Raw genomic sequence first — 18,394 nt, forward strand, 5'->3', positions numbered from 1 at the left:
ACAACACTCCTCAACAGTGTTGCTCGAGAGATTGAATCCTCCTCTCCTAGATGCCTGTCCCTCACTTGCACTCTATGCAACCCACCAAAGACGACCAAGTCAGGTGACCTTGCCAGTAAAAGGGAGTTGGAAGTTTGTGTCCTCACTCCAGTTACCGAACCAGCTCTGTTTGTGTGGGCCCTCAGTGCAGTGAGACTTGCGACTATTTTGGTTGGGAAATTACTTAAAGAGGATTACTCCCAGCTTTGAAAAAAACAGCAATACATTTAATGCCTGGTTGCTTCATTAAAAGCTCTGTTGTATTTTTAGGTTTCGCGTGCACAGACCTTGCGCTGTGCTTGTGAAATCTAGGGGTTTAAAGCACGCCCTTATTTTTTATTGATTTATGTGCTTGCCACTTACTTTTCCTCCATTTCTATTGGCTGTCGCACACTATTTCTTGTTGTTCCGCATGTGTTTGCTCTAATCAGTGTTACCAAGGCCCAACTACTCCTTTTCATCCACCAAACTTCTTTGTGAGACAGCTCTCTTGAGGCCGACAAAGGTCAGCGTTCTAGTATTCTTGCTCTCCAGTGTGCAGCTCCGCCTCACAGCACTTCCTGTTTATCCAGCCATTCCCTTTCAAGTAGTTTACGGTTTTCCCTTAGATTCCCCTTCCCATGTCTTCTGTCGACTCAAGGCATATTTCTGATATGATATCATTTCAAAGCTTGCAGCAACCCAGTGAAGTACAAGCCGTTATATAAATGTGAAATGTTACATAAGACAGAAGATTACAAGACTAAGTCAAGTCATCCATCCTGGTAGGCAGTATAGTTTAAGAGTGCTTGGTCTGGAGAAGCTTAAGCTCCGAAATTAAAAGGTGCCACAGTGGTTGGCTTTACTAATAAGAAATTATTTCAACCTACATTAACCCTTTTTACAACATTAGGATAATGAAAGACTGGGGAAAAATCATAGTGCTCTAATCTATACGTTGCAGTTTGCGTGCAGCTCTTAGATGACACATAATAGTTCACTGTGCCATACTAGGATTCTATCCTATAAACCGGAAGTATTAAAAATGTCTCTGTGACAAAAGTGGTAACCCACTGAACTATTTTCATATGCACTTCTGCTATGTGCATGGTATACGTTTTTTGTAGCAGGCGATTTAACCCTTTGTGCTACTGTGAATCAAAAGTTCCACTAGCCAAAACTCTCCTATGTACAGCAGCTCCATTAATCACCAGAGATATCGTGAAATTGTTATTATTGCCTTAAAATTGCTGGAGGCGAGGAACGCTACAGCAGGTGCTTTTAAATCCATAAAATATTTGAAAACAAGGCACCTTCCTTAAGTCAGCGCCCCATGCGGTGGCACCAGTTGCACCGCCTTAGAGCCGGCCCTGACGACAGGTCTCGGCCCTGACGACAGGTCTCAGCCCTGGACCAGGGTAGTCGCACATGACGAAGTGCAAACTGGAATAAAAGTAATAATTTCCCATGCGTATACAATAGTGCACTTATTGATGGGGGTATGTGTTCCTTTTTAAGACAATACGAATAAAAAAAACCTGTTTGTGCATTTAGGCCCAGGTAAAATTTTGGCCTTACACCTGGATGTATTGGGAGTACTTTACCACATAGTAACCCAGTAAATAAAGACTGTTGTATTGTATTGTATCTGAATTTGTACAGCACTTACTGGTGAGTAACACGCTACTCTTGTGGCCAAGGTTATTTGATATTTCTGAGACACTTTTTAAACACTGCGGTTGTCTCAGAGCTGTCTCGTTTTGCAAAGTTTCTAAAGGTTACTTTCACAAACTTAAAATGTCAAAACTTGGTTTCGAATTTTACCTTGGTAAAAAGCGTTTAAAAATAGAATGCTGATATAGAATTTTAAGCTTTGTACAAAGCTTTGAACCAATGATTGTTTTTACCTATTGTTCTAACAGTCCTGTTTTCTAACAATTTTAAATAATTGAACAATAAGATTTACATACATACATAGTCGTTAATCTGTTATTTTCTGTTAGTGTAAACATAGGGTGTTGAATGTAAACTTTATTAGTCTTATGCTCTTGTTGGTGGCATTACTTCAATATGTATCGGTTATTTAGGAGAAGGCAGTAGGTGTTTAATTCAATTACAAATTATTATCATGGTGGTTCTAAGAAATCAATGCAGGTGGAGGTTTTTAGTAAATATCTTAATTATTAAAGTGAACTGAAGATTAGTAAATGGCTAGGAAAATGTATTATAGCGGGAGAGGTTATCTACAGAACAGGAAGGCATGCGGATTAGCATGGGGTAGAGGAAATGGTACACTGGAGAGTAGATAGCAGCAGAAGTCAGTTTCTAAAAGGATGTCAAATTCATGCAGGGAGATGAGAAGGACGGTGCTATATTTTAACTTAAAACTTCAAATTGTTGCCTGTCCCTTTCTTTTGAAATGACCATTTGCTTATTTCTTATCCTTTACATGCCTGCTCCCTCTGAGCACAGTTTATTCTAAGTCACATTCATGCCTTCTGAATCCCTATTATTGTATTTCAGCAAAAGTGCCTGCACATGATTTCATAGATCCCAACATCTCCTTCAAAAGTCATATCCATACAACCTATTAACTAATCAGCTGCTTTTCACATACCCGCTTTCCCAATAAAGGTCACACCTAACTCCTATGAATTTAATCTACCACACAGAAAGTACAGTAAATGCAATGAGTGGTGTTGTTAGGCATACAAAACTAACAACAATAACCATCAAGAACCACTGAGGAAAAAAAACGAATAAACACTAATCTTGGGTGTGAGAGCAGCATGCTGCCTGCTTTAATTCCTCAAGGGTTTTAAGTGCGTTATAAATGCAATTACAATACATTACAATGTATAATCCTCTTGCCACACAGTTATACCATATTACTCAGCGGTAGGACCATTAAATGTAGTTCATATATGCGGTATAAAAATTTCCTTATGCTGCATGAGTCTCTTACACTCACTGTTAGACCTGTCAGCCTTAGGGTGGTCTTCACCCAAACGTTTTGCCTGCTTGCCTCCAATTTTGCTGAATTCATTTTTGTTGACCTTCGAACTCTGTGTACTTTACCACTGCTAACCAGTGCTAAAGTGCTTGTGCTCACCACCCTAAACATGGTTTGATTCAATTATCCACAACTGGCATATCAGTACCCTTATGGACCTGTGAAGACTCTGCCAGGAAGAAGTACTGCTGTGTTGCTGAAGGACTGCCACTCTGCTGGACTGATGCTCTGGAAGAACTGCTTTGTTGCTGTGCTGTTCTGCTGCCTTTGTGTTCAGGACTGGACCTGCATCACTTGAACCCAGAGTGACTCCAAAGGCTTTCTGTCTTGCGTCCTGATCTGAAATCTCGGAGGACATAGGAGTTCCAACTATCCTACGTCTGCACCTAGAGTGTGCAATCTGGGAGTCTACTCTGCCAAGTGGTGCCACCCCAGTCCTGGACCCTTGGTAGTGAGCTTAAGGTACTTGTTCAACCCATTACTGTTGCAGGGACGGAGCTGAGTGCATCACCATTGTTGCGAAATCAGCAACGATGCAACTTCAAAATGCATGGATCGGAACTGCCGCTTCACCCCTGTTGCCCGGACCAGAACTGAAGTATCGCTGCATCTCCGTGGATCTGAGCCTCTGGTCTGCCTTCAGAACCACGACTGTGCGATGCTCTTCAAGTGAAGTCCTTGCATCTACCTCAACTGCAGCATCAACGTTGAAGCTGAAACTCCGAATCGCACCAAAGCCGACACATCGACACTGTTGCTCTGCCAGGACCAGCGTATCGGCAACAAGGACCAAGGTACTTTTCTTCAGCTAGCCCAATCTGGTCTCTGTAGCCAGCCCGCACTCCATTGCCGTCGGATTGAAATTTTGACTTTGTCTGGGTCCAGCGCGACCAGATATCCCTTCCTGACGCTTCGTGCTTTTTGGAGCTATTTTCACCTATTCTTTTAAAAATCAATATCTCTGGTTCTACTTATTAGATTTATGTCGTTTCGGTCTGGTTTTATTTCATTAAACTATTCTCCATTTTTCTAAACTGGTGTGGAATATTTTTGTATGTTCTTTTCGCTGTCTTTACTGTTTGAAGTGTTACACAAATACTTTACAGATTGCTTTCAAGTTCAGCTTGACTGCTCTGTGCCAAGCTACCATCATTGTTGTGTTTGCAGGTACCGCTCTAAGTGTACTGGGGATGCTCAGACGTGAGTCCCAGGCACTCCACACCACTGGAATCAAGCTAGCCGGGCTGATGAGAGGTGTTACCTCGAAACCGGGCCGGTCCTCGGATGCTTGTTTCCGTTCTGGGAAGGACATGGCTTTTGTAGTTCGGACTGGACTGTTCCCATGGGGCACAGGGTCAGCGCTGATTTGCATATTGCCATTGTCTAACCCAGGGTGGTGTGGAGTGGAAAAACGATGGATTTGGGCCCAGATCTTTGGACTGGGGTGAATGTGTGACATTGATCCACATTCTGTCCATCATTGTTGTGTTTGCAGGTACCGCTCTAAGTGTACTGGGGATGCTTAGACGTGAGTCCCAGGCACTCCACACCACTGGAATCAAGCTAGCCGGGCTGGTGAGAGGTGTTACCTCGAAACCGGGCCGGTCCTCGGATGCTTGTTTCCGTTCTGGGAAGGACATGGCTTTTGTAGTTCGGACTGGACTGTTCCCATGGGGCACAGGGTCAGCGCTGATTTGCATATCGCCATTGTCTAACCCAGGGTGGTGTGGAGTGGAAAAACGATGGATTTGGGCCCAGATCTTTGGACTGGGGTGAATGTGTGACATTGATCCACATTCTGTCCATCATTGTTGTGTTTGCAGGTACCGCTCTAAGTGTACTGGGGATGCTCAGACGTGAGTCCCAGGCACTCCACACCACTGGAATCAAGCTAGCCGGGCTGATGAGAGGTGTTACCTCGAAACCGGGCCGGTCCTCGGATGCTTGTTTCCGTTCTGGGAAGGACATGGCTTTTGTAGTTCAGACTGGACTGTTCCCATGGGGCACAGGGTCAGCGCTGATTTGCATATCGCCATTGTCTAACCCAGGGTGGTGTGGAGTGGAAAAACGATGGATTTGGGCCCAGATCTTTGGACTGGGGTGAATGTGTGACATTGATCCACATTCTGTCCATCATTGTTGTGTTTGAAGCTACCAGGCTTGAGCACAGGTTAATTTGGGAATTGCTGGTGTCTTACCCTGACTAGGATTGTGGCTTCTGCTTGACCAGGACATCCTCCCCAGTCAACCAGGAACTCAATTTCTAACAACGCACAGAAAACTCACAACATGCAAGCAAATAAACACACAAAACCCAAACGCACACAAATCACCCTGCCACCAAATCACCCGCTGGAGTCAACAAGTCATTACTTAGGTCTTGCCTACAGTTAGCTATCTATATGTTGGAGATCTAATGTTTCCAATAAAGTACATAGACTTAAAGTAGGCTTTGAGTCAACCCCTTGGCTTTGTTGTCTATCTCCCTTCCCTGTTCCTTGTTCGATGGCTTTGCTCCAAATTTTTGGTTTTGTTCCAGCCAGGAGCATTTAGGCCGGACTGGGTGCCTTCTATCTCTCCACTGCTGATGTGGTCTGTATTCAGTGTACTCAATTTTCCATTTATTTTCAGCACTCCATTGCAGTGTTTGTTGTGTTGCTGTCTCACCAATGCTCTGCTTTTCCCATTCACATTCCCCGTGCCCTCCTCCTCCAAGCTCTCCAAAGTTACCCCAGTCATCAAGTTCACAACTCCTTGTGTTCCCTTCTCTTATCCCAATTACCAGAGGAGGAGAAAAGGTTGAGAGCAGCAGAGAAAAGCTGCAACTGTAACACCTCATTTTTGAAAGACAGAGAATACAAGCAGGTACACTATAAGTCATTTTTAGTGGCTTTTTCCTGTGCCAAGCAAAGCTTACTTGAAGAATTTTGATCTTGCCTCTGTAACGTGTCTATGCCTTACCGAGGAAAGAGATGTTTACCAAGAGTGGTAAATTTGGCCCTGGGTAGAAACAAAAGGGACTGAGCTGTGCAAAGGCAAGTGCAGGGGGCTTCAAGGGTGTGGTGAAGAGTTGGACACAGGGGATTGAAGAGAACATTGGCGATGTTATCCACATTTCATATGGCGGCCACCCCAGGGTTTAGTCCTTTTGTATCCAGCCTTGGTGTTGAGTTGACGTTGGCCACAGAATTGAATCTGCAAAGACCTTACGATCTACCCAGAGTTTGCTTGAGGGCGGTGCCCCAACCAATTAGAAATTCACCAGCCATCAACGGTCTTCTCCTAAGTCTTCAAAATGTTCTTTTAATAACATGGGAAACAATGTTCTGGGGAATAGTTTTTCTCATTATGTCATTCAAAATATGGATACAATTTTTCTGCTATTAAAATTGCCTTACAGCACTAACAGGACTGAGTTGGGATAGCAGGGTACTTGGGTTTCCCACCGACTGTAGATATTGTGTGCTTGCTATAAATGATCTTATAAAGCATTTTAGCAGATGCATAAATAAAGAGAAGGCAGGGCTCCTTTCCATTTAAATTAAAAAACACAAAAAAAGCTTTTTCCAAGGCAGTGGTCTTCAACTTGTATGTTTTAATTCTCCTTGGTGGGAGCATACTCATGGCATAAAGGCCATGCTGGGTGTCATGCAATGCCTTGTCCCTGTGCCTTTGTGAAACGGGCTATGCTTCCATCTTCAAAACAGATCAGAGACTGATGGCACACAGTAGAGTCCCAACCCACTCGTTAACTGCACACTGTAAATACTTTTTAGTAGGTGTTGGAATCACTGGGCACTCCCACCTGCAGACTTGAAAGGCCATTCGGGGTTCAAAGATGCAGCACCATCAGTCTTGACTTTGACGAGATGGATAAGAGATCAACTGAGCCATAAAAGCATTAAAACAAACTCCAAGGATTTGCAAATAAAACGTTATGAGAATGTGTAGATAGACACCATAAGAATAAAGCGAAAAAGAGTAGATAAGATGCATCCTGTCTTCATTCTATGAAAGGAAAATAGCATGTCCATTCAATCCTATATAATGTATCATTGAGACATATGTGTAAATCATACCAATTGTAATTATTTACATAGCACACAATACAAAACGAATAGTTGTTTGGCCTTTAGTAGAATTATTACCCAACTACATGACATTCATTGTATCGATGTCCTAAGAAGGAAAGTGATGCAAAGATTTCCTATTACGTTAGTTAAGCAGGGCACATAGAAATGGTTGCAGCATGCGAATAACCACCTGAGCCATTTCCCAGGATCGAAATTTATGAAATGCAGTTTACACAACAATCTCTGCAACCGACTGATCCCACCAAGCTTATCTTCCACGGATTTCAACCTGTCACCTGCCCTACAAGTTACCTACAAAGCTGTGCAGAATGTCTAAAATATTACTAATAATCTGCAAAACTGCGGTAGCAAGTACAGATTTGTGTATGTACGGCATCAAACAAAGGTTTTTGTAAAGAGGCATACCAGTTTCCCATTCAGAATGTTACGGAACTAAAGATGGTACCCTATGAGCTGCAGACTAATTAGGTTCCTGACTGCACAGTAAGTATAGGTTCCTGGGGACTCAATACCCTGGATATTGAATGGAGGCTTTCAGGAGTAGTGAAGGCTCGGAGACGACTCTGGGATAGAAGAGGCTGCCTATAGGACTTTTAATGTCACAGGAGAGTGGCAGGAAGCTTTATATGGCTACAATCACTGGTCTGAGGACTATCAAAAATGTTTCCAGAATCTGTGAGGGACAGCAGAGAGAGCGAGAGACAGATTAGGGCAAAAGGCTCCAAATGAAAGCAGAGAAGGTTTCACGATTTGCTGAGGGACAGCGTGGGCCATCTAAGGGCTCCCAAACTTCAGGTAACAATCGCTCCTGGCCAACTAAGGTTTTCTTGGGTCTTTTGGTGTCAGCAAAGAGAGGCTTATGTTGGATTAAACCTGTCTGTAGGAAGATTTGGGCTCTGAAAGGGGCGGGGTGCAGACACCGAGCACCGACTGGGTGGGTCAGAAGGTAAACCGAGGATAACTAGAGGCCAATGGAGGATTTGAGTACCAAGTATGGGTTTCCGTTGGTCAGTACTTGGTTGTTTGCTGTGGACTGTCTCTTGATCAGCTGAGGGTGCTTCAGTTCTTTTCAGAGGGTCTCTGAACATGACCGAGGATTTGCTATTAGTTGGCTGCGGTATAACCGGGGATCTCTTACGATTGACTTTGACCTTTAAGCATTGGCTAAAGGTCTATGAGGGCCAGATCAGAGTTGGCTGAGGATACATGAATTGCAGCCAAAAGTCGCTAAGGACCAGAGGGTGCTTTAGGGTGAGATGCTGAATCTCTTGCCTGGCTGAGGAGGACTAAGAGCAGTCACAAGAACACTCGGTGGTCAGCAGAGTGGCTCTAGAGACCTGTAGAAGATGGCCAACCCACGAGATTGGTCACCAGTGGAAGTGGAAATGCTCTGATGGATGACTGAGGAAATCTTGTTTGCCGACAGACTTCAAATGTGGGCCTCTGCCCGACATTCCTCTTTCTTTTCCCTGAGGTATACCTCTACTGTCTATGAACTAAGGCTGCATTGCTGCTTCCCATATTGTACCGGTTTTGTGTGTAAAAGACGTTTACACTGCTGTTCTATTTTTGAGCTAAGTGTTATTGGGATATTTTGTACTGGTGCCAGGTCATTTTATATCAACCAATCTAAAGCCAACATTTGAACCAGATGACTGGAAAACAATGACTTTTTTGGCTCTAGCTGCTATGCTCTTCAGTACAAGACACACTACAGAATATTGCTTCGTAAAACTCACTAAAAGCAGAGGAAAATTGTCAAATGCTGCTGAAATGTACGTAATTTACCCTATAGTCACCCTATAGTCTCTTCATCTGCTTTTCCGTCCACATTAACCGTGGATTTCTGCACACATGCTAGAGATTTTGTTGTGCTATTGCACTGATGTGGTCTGACTGCTAATAAGGCGTACGCTGCTAAATGCATACCGTGTCTGTATTATGACTAATGGTAGTGCTTAACTTGAGCAGGTGGTTTCCAGTGCTCGGCAAGAGCACTTAATTGTCAACACTGGCCCTGGCAGAAACTCTGCTACATAGTGGTTGTGTCTGTCTAATTTAAGGATGAGCACAACAGCAATTGTTTACTGATTCAATATACATTAATATGACTAAGACATCACCAGGCCATTCTTATAGCTTTGGGGACCTGGAATAGTCTGAATTGTCACAACTGTTGGGGTGTGATGTTAGTAGTTATTTTGGTACTGTCATTGGCAGCGCTGCCAGGGACAATGGAACTTAAGTTTTTTTTTTTACAAATTAAGCACTCACCAATGGTTACAAGCAAGATGGGCCTCCCCTACATAATGTGTTGAGGGGCCGCGGAAACTCCACTAACACACAGATATTTATAGCCTTTAGGTTGAACGTCCCCTCCTCGCCCCCCCACCCCCTATGAATGATGTTGGGAGGCCTCTCTGCACTACAGTGGGGTGCATTACACCTCTGATTATAAGACAAGAGTTTTCTAGTTTTGCAAAAAGGCAAGCACATTATTCTTCCCACGATTCCTGTACGCAATATTTTGAAAATGTTAAAAGTTTCCTGAACTGTTGGGGGAGCCCACTTGAGAAAAGGGGATGAGGCCTTTCATTTCACAGAAAAATAATAGGAGTTGATCTAATCTTGCCGCAATTAAGAGGCCACAACTTGCCAAAGAAAATACACAGACATGTCCAGTCTTCGCATCAGAGTTTAAGGGAAAATTGCAGTAATGGAATACAGCTCCTTGTGTTCTAACAAGTGGATCATTAACTACCGTTTTATCAATGCAGTGATCACCCCCTGGTAGGCATTTCCTGACAGTTAATGCTGATGCTATAAGAGCTGACCTCACAGGGCAGCCAGAAACAAGAACAGTGAAATGAGAGGCGATTATTGCTTTAAGATGTGAAACGCCACAAAAGCCGATGAAATGTGTGTTACAAGTAAAGTAAAAAATACAACCCATCTCCCTTTCCCTGATAACGACCATCCAGAATAAATAATGCCCATGTGACAGACAAGCTCGGTTTAACATCTGATTCTAATCAGCCTTTCCTGAGGCCTACCTAATTTAAAACAAATTACAGTAACATTGCAATACAGATTGCAACTGCGATAGGAAACACAGTAATAATTTCAAAGGTGCCTGCTTTATCATCAGTTTAGTTTTATGAGCTTTCTTGTTAATGGTGTACTGCCTGGCCAATCCTCAAAAAAGCTACCTTTTAAAATGTATTTCATATGTTGGGGGTGCGTTCTCCAGAAGGCATTTAAGTGTCCTACTGAGTTTTCTACAATAATCGACACCACCATTTTAGAAATAAATGGAAGGAAAGATAATACATAAATTGCTATTTGACTGTTCCACTTATAGATTAGGTCACACTGAATAATCTACACTCTGCTTAGTAACAGTCCAAACCAATGCATGTTTCCCCTTTCTTGCATGCCAAGGTCCAGGGTCTACACAGTGCACCATATCATTATTTCATGAGTGTTATGACTGTAAGATTAAATGGCCCAACCAAAGCGCCCAAAGACGTTCTATTTTTCACAGGTAAACGCTAAATATAAAAGGCACTTGCCAACTCGAACTATGACGCCTGCACTGCCCGTGGGAGCTCTGTCAAGCTGTGGGGCTTCGTGAATCACTGTCTAGACAGGCTCGGGATGCTGAAACACAGCAGTCCCATCACGGCCAGTTTGAACTAGAGAAACTTAAAAGTATTGTACATCTATTCGTTTATGTTTATTTATATTGTGGTTGTAAAGCGCCTAAACCACAAGTTGTCGTTTCTGAGCCATGGGGGAATGCCAGTCAAGTAGACTGCTGCTGGGTGTTTTTTTTAACTAAAATTGAATGAAATACCTTTAAGGTATGTTAAGTAAAAGTCCAGTTGAATGCAATGGCTGGTGATTAAATAAAATGAGCATTAAGAAAATCGTTCATAAGCTAGGAGGAGTTGGACTGGAAACCAAAATCAGGCCTAGCGAAAATGGAGCAACCACAGCCTCCCACTGCAGGAGGCGGAGGCTAGAATTGGGTCGGAGGCTCTATCATGGGTGGGTCATAGCAACGCGTCCTGCTCTGAAAGGAGGTCCCTAGCCTGCAGTCTGCAGGGCTAATGTTAGAACGGCCAGGCTGGTTTGGATGCAGGGCCTTAGCGGAGTTCTTTGGAGAGCATAAACATCATGCAGTTTCGCTTGGAACCTCTCCGGGACCTAACACGGACTGATGCTCAGTTCATGGGCCTGACATCAAGACATCCAGTTCAATTTACAGAGAGGCTATCTTTCCCTTTGATCATGTCGGAGTGTGTGTAAAAAAGATACATTCTCCCCTCCATTGCCTCAACACTGGCAACCTGCAGCCAATCAATGCCCTCGCCTTCCATATTCCATGCCCTAACGATTTATCACCCGCCCCTCATCGATACCCCTGCAAGAATCCATAAACAAACAAATACACACAGTCAAAGCAAATGTTTGCACATTAGGATAATGTGTGCAATTTGTAATACAAAACTAGTGCATACAATCTTTTGTAGAGGTGTCACAGAATCTAATGGATAGCTTGAGGCCTCATTGAATCCTCCAGCCAAAACGTGTTTCATCTTTTGGGCATATCACCCTAGGACTGCTTCATCTGGACTAATCCAACATGATCTTGTTATCTCTTTTGCTTTCTTTTCAGTTTAATAATTGGTCATTGTAGACCAAAGGATTGTACTTCACATACGTTGCAATGCAGCCCATTATTCTTGCATTGCATTCGGTGCCCTGACGGAGTACGCAGAGCGAAGGCTGTTTTGCGTATTTGAATCACGGATGGAGAAGCAGAGTTGCTGGACACCGTAGAAGTATAAGAGGTGCCGGTAGTCCACTGCAGTAGGGCGCAAGTCGACAGACAGTGATTTTTTCGTCTGTTAGAGAAGAGTTGGTGGAGTCCCTGGTTGCCATTTTATGCACCGTGAATATTGGGATAGTAGTTGTTTATTCACCCTTGTCCTGAGGAGGCCAAGATTCCAGGAGGCCGAAACATGTCCGCGTCGACATACCATTTCAGACAAGAGTCTTCTTATGATATTTTGTACCTGATCTAATTTTTGGGTTGTACACAATCTTCGAATTTAGGTTCACAACTTACTAGAACCGATTGTGTAAGTACATGACTTTCTCTTAGTGTACTCCCTGATCTAACAGGGGGACACTCCATTGATTTAGAGTGAAATAGAGATATGTGTATTTTGTATGACTAATAGTATTACATAAAAACACTATTTTGAAGTACAGATTGCTATAAATAAAATTGATAATCTTGATGATGACTAGGCATGTGATCATTGTATAAAAAGTAAAAAATGAATTATGAGAATTGCGTTCCCATTGTAGGGGAATTTATAGTCCCTTATCCTTTAAGGAGTTTGAGATTGATCCCTCCTGACCTCCTTCTGTTTTTTGCAGCATTGAGATTCCTAATAGGCATACCTCACTGGGAATGGTATCCCACAACTGCTTCGCGTCTCATTCCCTTTCTTTTACAGGCATTGCATTGTTTGCCAATGGTCTCCCATACTAACTTTGCATTCTGGCTCCTAGGGGTATTTGTTACCCAATTAGGGAATTGTAGGCATTTTAGGCATGAGGATAGTGACAGGGCTCAAACAGAATGGTCCCAACATATTAACAAGTGCCATAAAAGTAAGCAATCACATTACGACTGCAGTGCAGTTTGTGACTCTGCATGAGGCAATACTCCCACGGAGTATAGCCGTTTCTCGTCGCTTTAGGGGAAAAACTCCAGGCTCTACTTTTCTTTGTTAACTTGATCTCATCTCCCCCAACCCAACCCTAGGTCTGATAAGACAATCTCATTTTTAAGTAAATGTTGGCCTATTTTATGCATACCAACGCAGCATAAGAAATGCCAACCAACTTTGTTGTTACTTCCCTCACATATGGATACCAATGTACTGTAAAAGCGCACTCATTCATCAGTAAAGGGGACAAGTGGAGGAAATAATACTTTAAACAATGACAGTGAAGATGTTTACAACTCTCCTACACATTATGTTACTCATTCATAGAAATGTCGTAGATGACTTTGCTAATAAATTAAAAATTATAGTAATATATAAGTAAACAATCATATATAGAACGAAATTGCATGCAAGTGTCCCGCTCTGAAGTTTTAATTGAATTGCATATATATAATAGTATCAAATATAATATAAAATGTCCAGCTCTCTTTCTCCTTTAACTTACTCCTCATCCATTCGCTCTGCTTCACCCCACTTGTCTATCTCAAATTCTGTCTCAAATTCTTTCTTGCCCACCTACCCCTCTCTACCCTATTTCCTTTTCATTTGCCCCTTACTTTCTCCCTCCTCTCTCCCCCTTGAAACTTATTTTCTTTCGCCACCTACTATCACATCCACTCATTCACTCACACTCCTCATTCTCTCCAAAACTCTTTTTTCTTTCTCTGTCACTCCCTCTCTTTCCTTCTATCTCTGGGGCAGAGTGACTAGCAATGGGTGCTCCTCGCTGTTCTGGCACCTGACAAGTGGCTAAAGTAGTTGCCAAATAGTAATATTCTTAGGGTGTGTCAGGGTCCTCTTTTCCCACATGAATGAGGTGAGTTCTGGGATTCTATAGGGCTTCATTGCTTGTCAACACTTTAATTTGTAAACAATGCTCTCTTTAGTCCTTTTCGGATGTCAAATGGCCACTTCATGAATATGCAAATATGAGATCTTGGTCTGTGCGACAACTGGTCCAAGTTAGGGGGTGGATGCCAGGTTCACTCTATTGTTATTAATGTTTTGTTGTATCTTACTTTTGCTCTCTCTCCCTGCTTCACCACTCACTGCCCTCAGGACACGGAAATCCCTGCGGGAGCAGTTCAGCACCCTGGCACAAAAATCTGCCACCGCCACTGCCTAAATCTACCTGGATGTGCTCCACCCACTACATGCAAGTCATTCATGCAAGGGAGTTTACTTGCAAAGTCAAAGATTTATTTAAGATGTGAAGCGAACATCCAATAAAAGAGCCTTAAATGCGATCAGTGCACTGCAGACACTTTATTTGATAACTCATCGGGGTCAGCAAAAATGAAGCATCCACATGAGTATTGACCCTCTTCTCTAGTGTCTCTGAATGAATTTTCACCTCCGAATCAAGGTGTGATTATGCACATTTTCACTATAGAGCAGACTCGTTAATATATTTTAACAGAGTTAAGGGTAGCACTTGCAACAGGTCTAAAAACAAAGGTCTGTTAGAACAAGAGATACAGGCAGTCAGTCTACTGGATGCAGGAAGTCAGTTTACTGGAAGCAAGCAGTCAGTTTACTGGATACAGGCAGTCAGTCTACTGGATGAAGCAGTCTGTCTACTGGATTCAGGCAGTCGGTGCAGGCAGTCCGTCCACTGGATTCAGGCAATCAGATTACTGGATGCAGGCAGTCAGTGTAGGCAGTCAGTCTACTGGATGCAGGCAGTCAGTGTAGGCAGTCAGTCTACTGGATTCAGGCAATCAGTCTATTGGGGAATGCTGGGAGATGGATAACTAAGCACTTATGATTTGTTTCACAGTCATGGCTATTGGTGAGGCCTCCTCTGAAGTCCTGTGTCCAATTCTGGAGGCTGTTTCATGAACAAGGATGAACAACAATAGCAGGTTATTACACAAATTTACTAAAATCACATTATAAATACAAGAATTTGAGACTGAGAATATGAATGCATGTATACTGTACAAAAGGAGGAAGTGGATATGGTAGAGGCATCCATACTATGACAGGGTACAAATGGAGTACATGCGCTACCAACATTTTTGCCAGTGTCAATCTGATAGAAGCAACGATATGGCACACGATAAGACACTGGTGGAAGGAGTTTAGGAGTACCATAAATATATATATGTTAATGCACCACACGCTTAGTTGAATTTCTTCGAAGCACAAGTGGTGTAGACAAAATCAGTGAACACGTGATTATTTTCTCAGATGGTCCTCGGGGAGCAGCTTTACCAAAAAAGTACTTGCAATACCGGCAATTACCATAAGAAGGAGGATGGATCACTTTTCTAAACACTTATCAACGATCACACTCTAAAATCTTCTTCACTGTTTCAGATTACTCAGGCTCTGAACTCCCCCAGCCAAGCAGTATTTGCCTAACCCATCCTATTTCTCACATGTTTTTGGCAGGCAAAATCAGGCAAGAATTTTGTTGGCAGACTGCAAAATTCCTAAAAGGCACATGGATTCCTAGATTTGCACACCCTAGAAAGCTATGGGAAACTACTGCACGACTTAGGAGTTTCCAACTGAAATTGAATTAGGACAAAGGTAATAGGTAGGGTCTTAGCATTGCTGTACCAAATGAGAAGATAATACAAGGAGTATAAAGGAGAATGGAAACGAATAAAACACCAATGACTGTCTTCTGCAAGTCCGATTAGATGATGATAGGTTACGCACTCCTGATCGAACAGAATAATCAAACCCTTAAGAGGTCAATGTTGGAAAATTTCCTTAACCTTGTCAAAGATCTTACTAGTTGCATGCAATGAGAAGGTCTGTGTTTTGAGGTCTTCAAGTTTGATTAATGACTCTCTACAATCAGATGATCAAGGTTTTTTCAACAAAGTTTTATTGTTCCTTGTTCAAAAATCAAAAATGGACATCATGGGCCAACACGTGTTTCATGACAAGACGTCGCTTAATCAGAGACAGAAATTGCATACGCAATGCAATAATTTATACATCAGTTGGAAATTAACAAAATGGACAATATATATCTTGTTTCCAAAAGGCGTATAACAATAAATTTGATCGTATGGAATGATAATCTGAGATCATAGGAAAATGATCCAAATGAAAGGCTGGACGTTTAATTCAAAAACCATCACAGCATGATAATGATCTTCCAAATTACAGTGGAGGTCTGTGAACCTTGTGTATGCAATTTCTGGCCCTGATGAAGGACAGTTGTCGTGAAACACACGTTTGTTCATGATGCCCATTTTTGTTTGGTTTTTTAACAAGGAACAATAAAACTGTGTTGCTAAAACCTTCATCATCTGATTGTAGAGAATCATTATTCGAACTTGAAGACCTCACAACACAGTCCTTGTTTCATTTTCTTACAGGATTTGAGGGTTTATCCTGTAAACCCTCCAGGTCAGGTGAGTGTCTGACCTATCGAAGAGCCTCGGTCTCCCTCCACATTTTCTGAGTGGCAATTTCTTTTAGTTGCATGCAATGGCTTGGCCTGGGCACTCTGAAAATCGCACTACCTGCTTTATGAGATTGAAGTTTTCACTGTGATCCCTAGAGACTGGACAGCAAATGTAGGAATCCTGCAAAACACGTTTCACATAGTGGTTGGAAGTTTAAAAACAATGTACCTACATAACAGACAACCTAACGTCTCATGAATCCACTTCATGTAGAACTAGTTGCTCATTTCAAAATTCAGTGACAGTATCTCGAGAGAACCCGTGAACCGGAAAAAGCTGAAATGTAAACGCTCCTGGTCCCTTTATGTGGTTTCTCTTGTTTGATTTTGTGTACGTGAGGAGGAAATGGAAAAAATAATCTATCTCAAATGTTGTTATTATGGTTTATTGGAAACAGGAGCTCTGGATTCTGGTTCGGCCCACTCCATTTGGCCACACATTGTAAAGATCATTTCTTTAACTCTATGTGTTCTGGATCATCTGTGGAAAAATTGAGGGCAGTTGGAAACAGCATAAAGGGTGGTATAAAAAGGATATATAATGATGCATTAACAAAGCAATCGTTGTGTGTTTTGGAAAATGCATGCATAATGAGACACATTACATCCGTACACCCATTCATACAATTATAACTCATCCTTGCACATGTGCAAAGTAGAAAACCTACAGAGACCAATGCACAGATACACACACAAACCTAAATATGCACCACATGTAGACCAGTAGCCATTTTGGTAACTAAGACCTACACCATCATAGCACACAACACCCCTTAGAGAACCACCCATTGCACAGACAAAAGATGTACAGGCACCTATGCACATATATCACCGGATTCATATGTATTCAAGTACTTAGACCAACTTAGGGGCAACCCTTAGATAGCTCCATGAAACATACCCACATTTAGACAGCAAACAAGTAACCACATAGTAATGGACAGAGAGACATATGGACTATGGAATGAGCAGACAGTTGAGTGGATGCCAGATAATGTATGCAGCCTATATGACCACTAAGGGCCGTTTAATGACTACAGCGGTCCAATGGACTGTTGTAGCCACGGTAGTGGTGCGGGCACTGCCTTCCCGGCTGGCCGACAACCCAATTGCGACTTGGGCGCTCGGACCGCATTGGCACCACTGCAACCACCAGGGATCACAGATCCCTGGTGGTATTGCATCGGTCTTGAGGTCGCAATATACTTGGCGGGGCTGCTGCGGCCCGCCAAGCATTTTACGAGTTTTCTCTCTGGAACTGTTTTCATGGCGGTGAGCCTGTCATGAAAAGGGTGGCGAAAAAGAAACATAGGGGGCCCTACAGGGCCCCGTTGCCTCTGTGCCAGGGGATGCATGCAGGGCGGCATATGGTGTGCCTCCCTGTCTGCTTGCACCCCCTGTTCCTACAGGGTATGGACTTGACAGTACATGACCTGCAGGAACCTGCAATGCGTTTCCATTGAGGTGCCTGTTACGGCTCTCCTTTACTACTTTTGGCAACTCACCATTTACAAGTGTAAAGTAACTCAAAATATAGACTTAAATGTCCCCACCCCCTGGGATACGCAACGGAGTCAGTAAAAATGTCAAATACAAACCTAAAGTTACAACTAGTAATGACTTTACAGCTGTCTTTGATGTTACACACACTTGGCGGAGTACTCCGCTTTTGGAGCCGAGATCTCCCTATAGTAAACAATAGAGACAAGTTTAAACATTGATTAAACTTTGACAAAAATTGGAAAAATATTTTTTATGTTAACATTAATGTTAATAAATGTTATTTATTTATTTTAAATGTACAGCAATATAAAACAGCTACATCATTAGAACTTTAATTTATTTTGAATTAAAAAAATGATTATTTGAATATATTAAATAGTTCTGAAGGTTAAATGAAATTTAAACTTAAAAATTCCCACCTAACTTGAAAAAAATGACAATTATTATGTATAAACATGATTACAAATTAACATTTATTAGTGATGTATATAATAAATAAAATGTAATTTTATTGTTTTATTATATATTG

The 18,394-nt window shown here is 42.3% G+C and overlaps 1 protein-coding gene across 3 annotated transcripts in view; it reads right to left on the reverse strand.

Annotated features, from left to right (window-relative positions):
* ATG7 (autophagy related 7) overlaps positions 1-18,394 on the reverse strand; it is a 1,226,522-nt gene that overhangs the window by 960 nt on the left and 1,207,168 nt on the right. The gene's annotated exons all lie outside the window — the stretch shown is intronic.

Source organism: Lissotriton helveticus, chromosome 9 (assembly GCF_964261635.1).
Source record: "Lissotriton helveticus chromosome 9, aLisHel1.1, whole genome shotgun sequence".
Taxonomy (NCBI): Eukaryota; Metazoa; Chordata; class Amphibia; order Caudata; family Salamandridae; genus Lissotriton; species Lissotriton helveticus.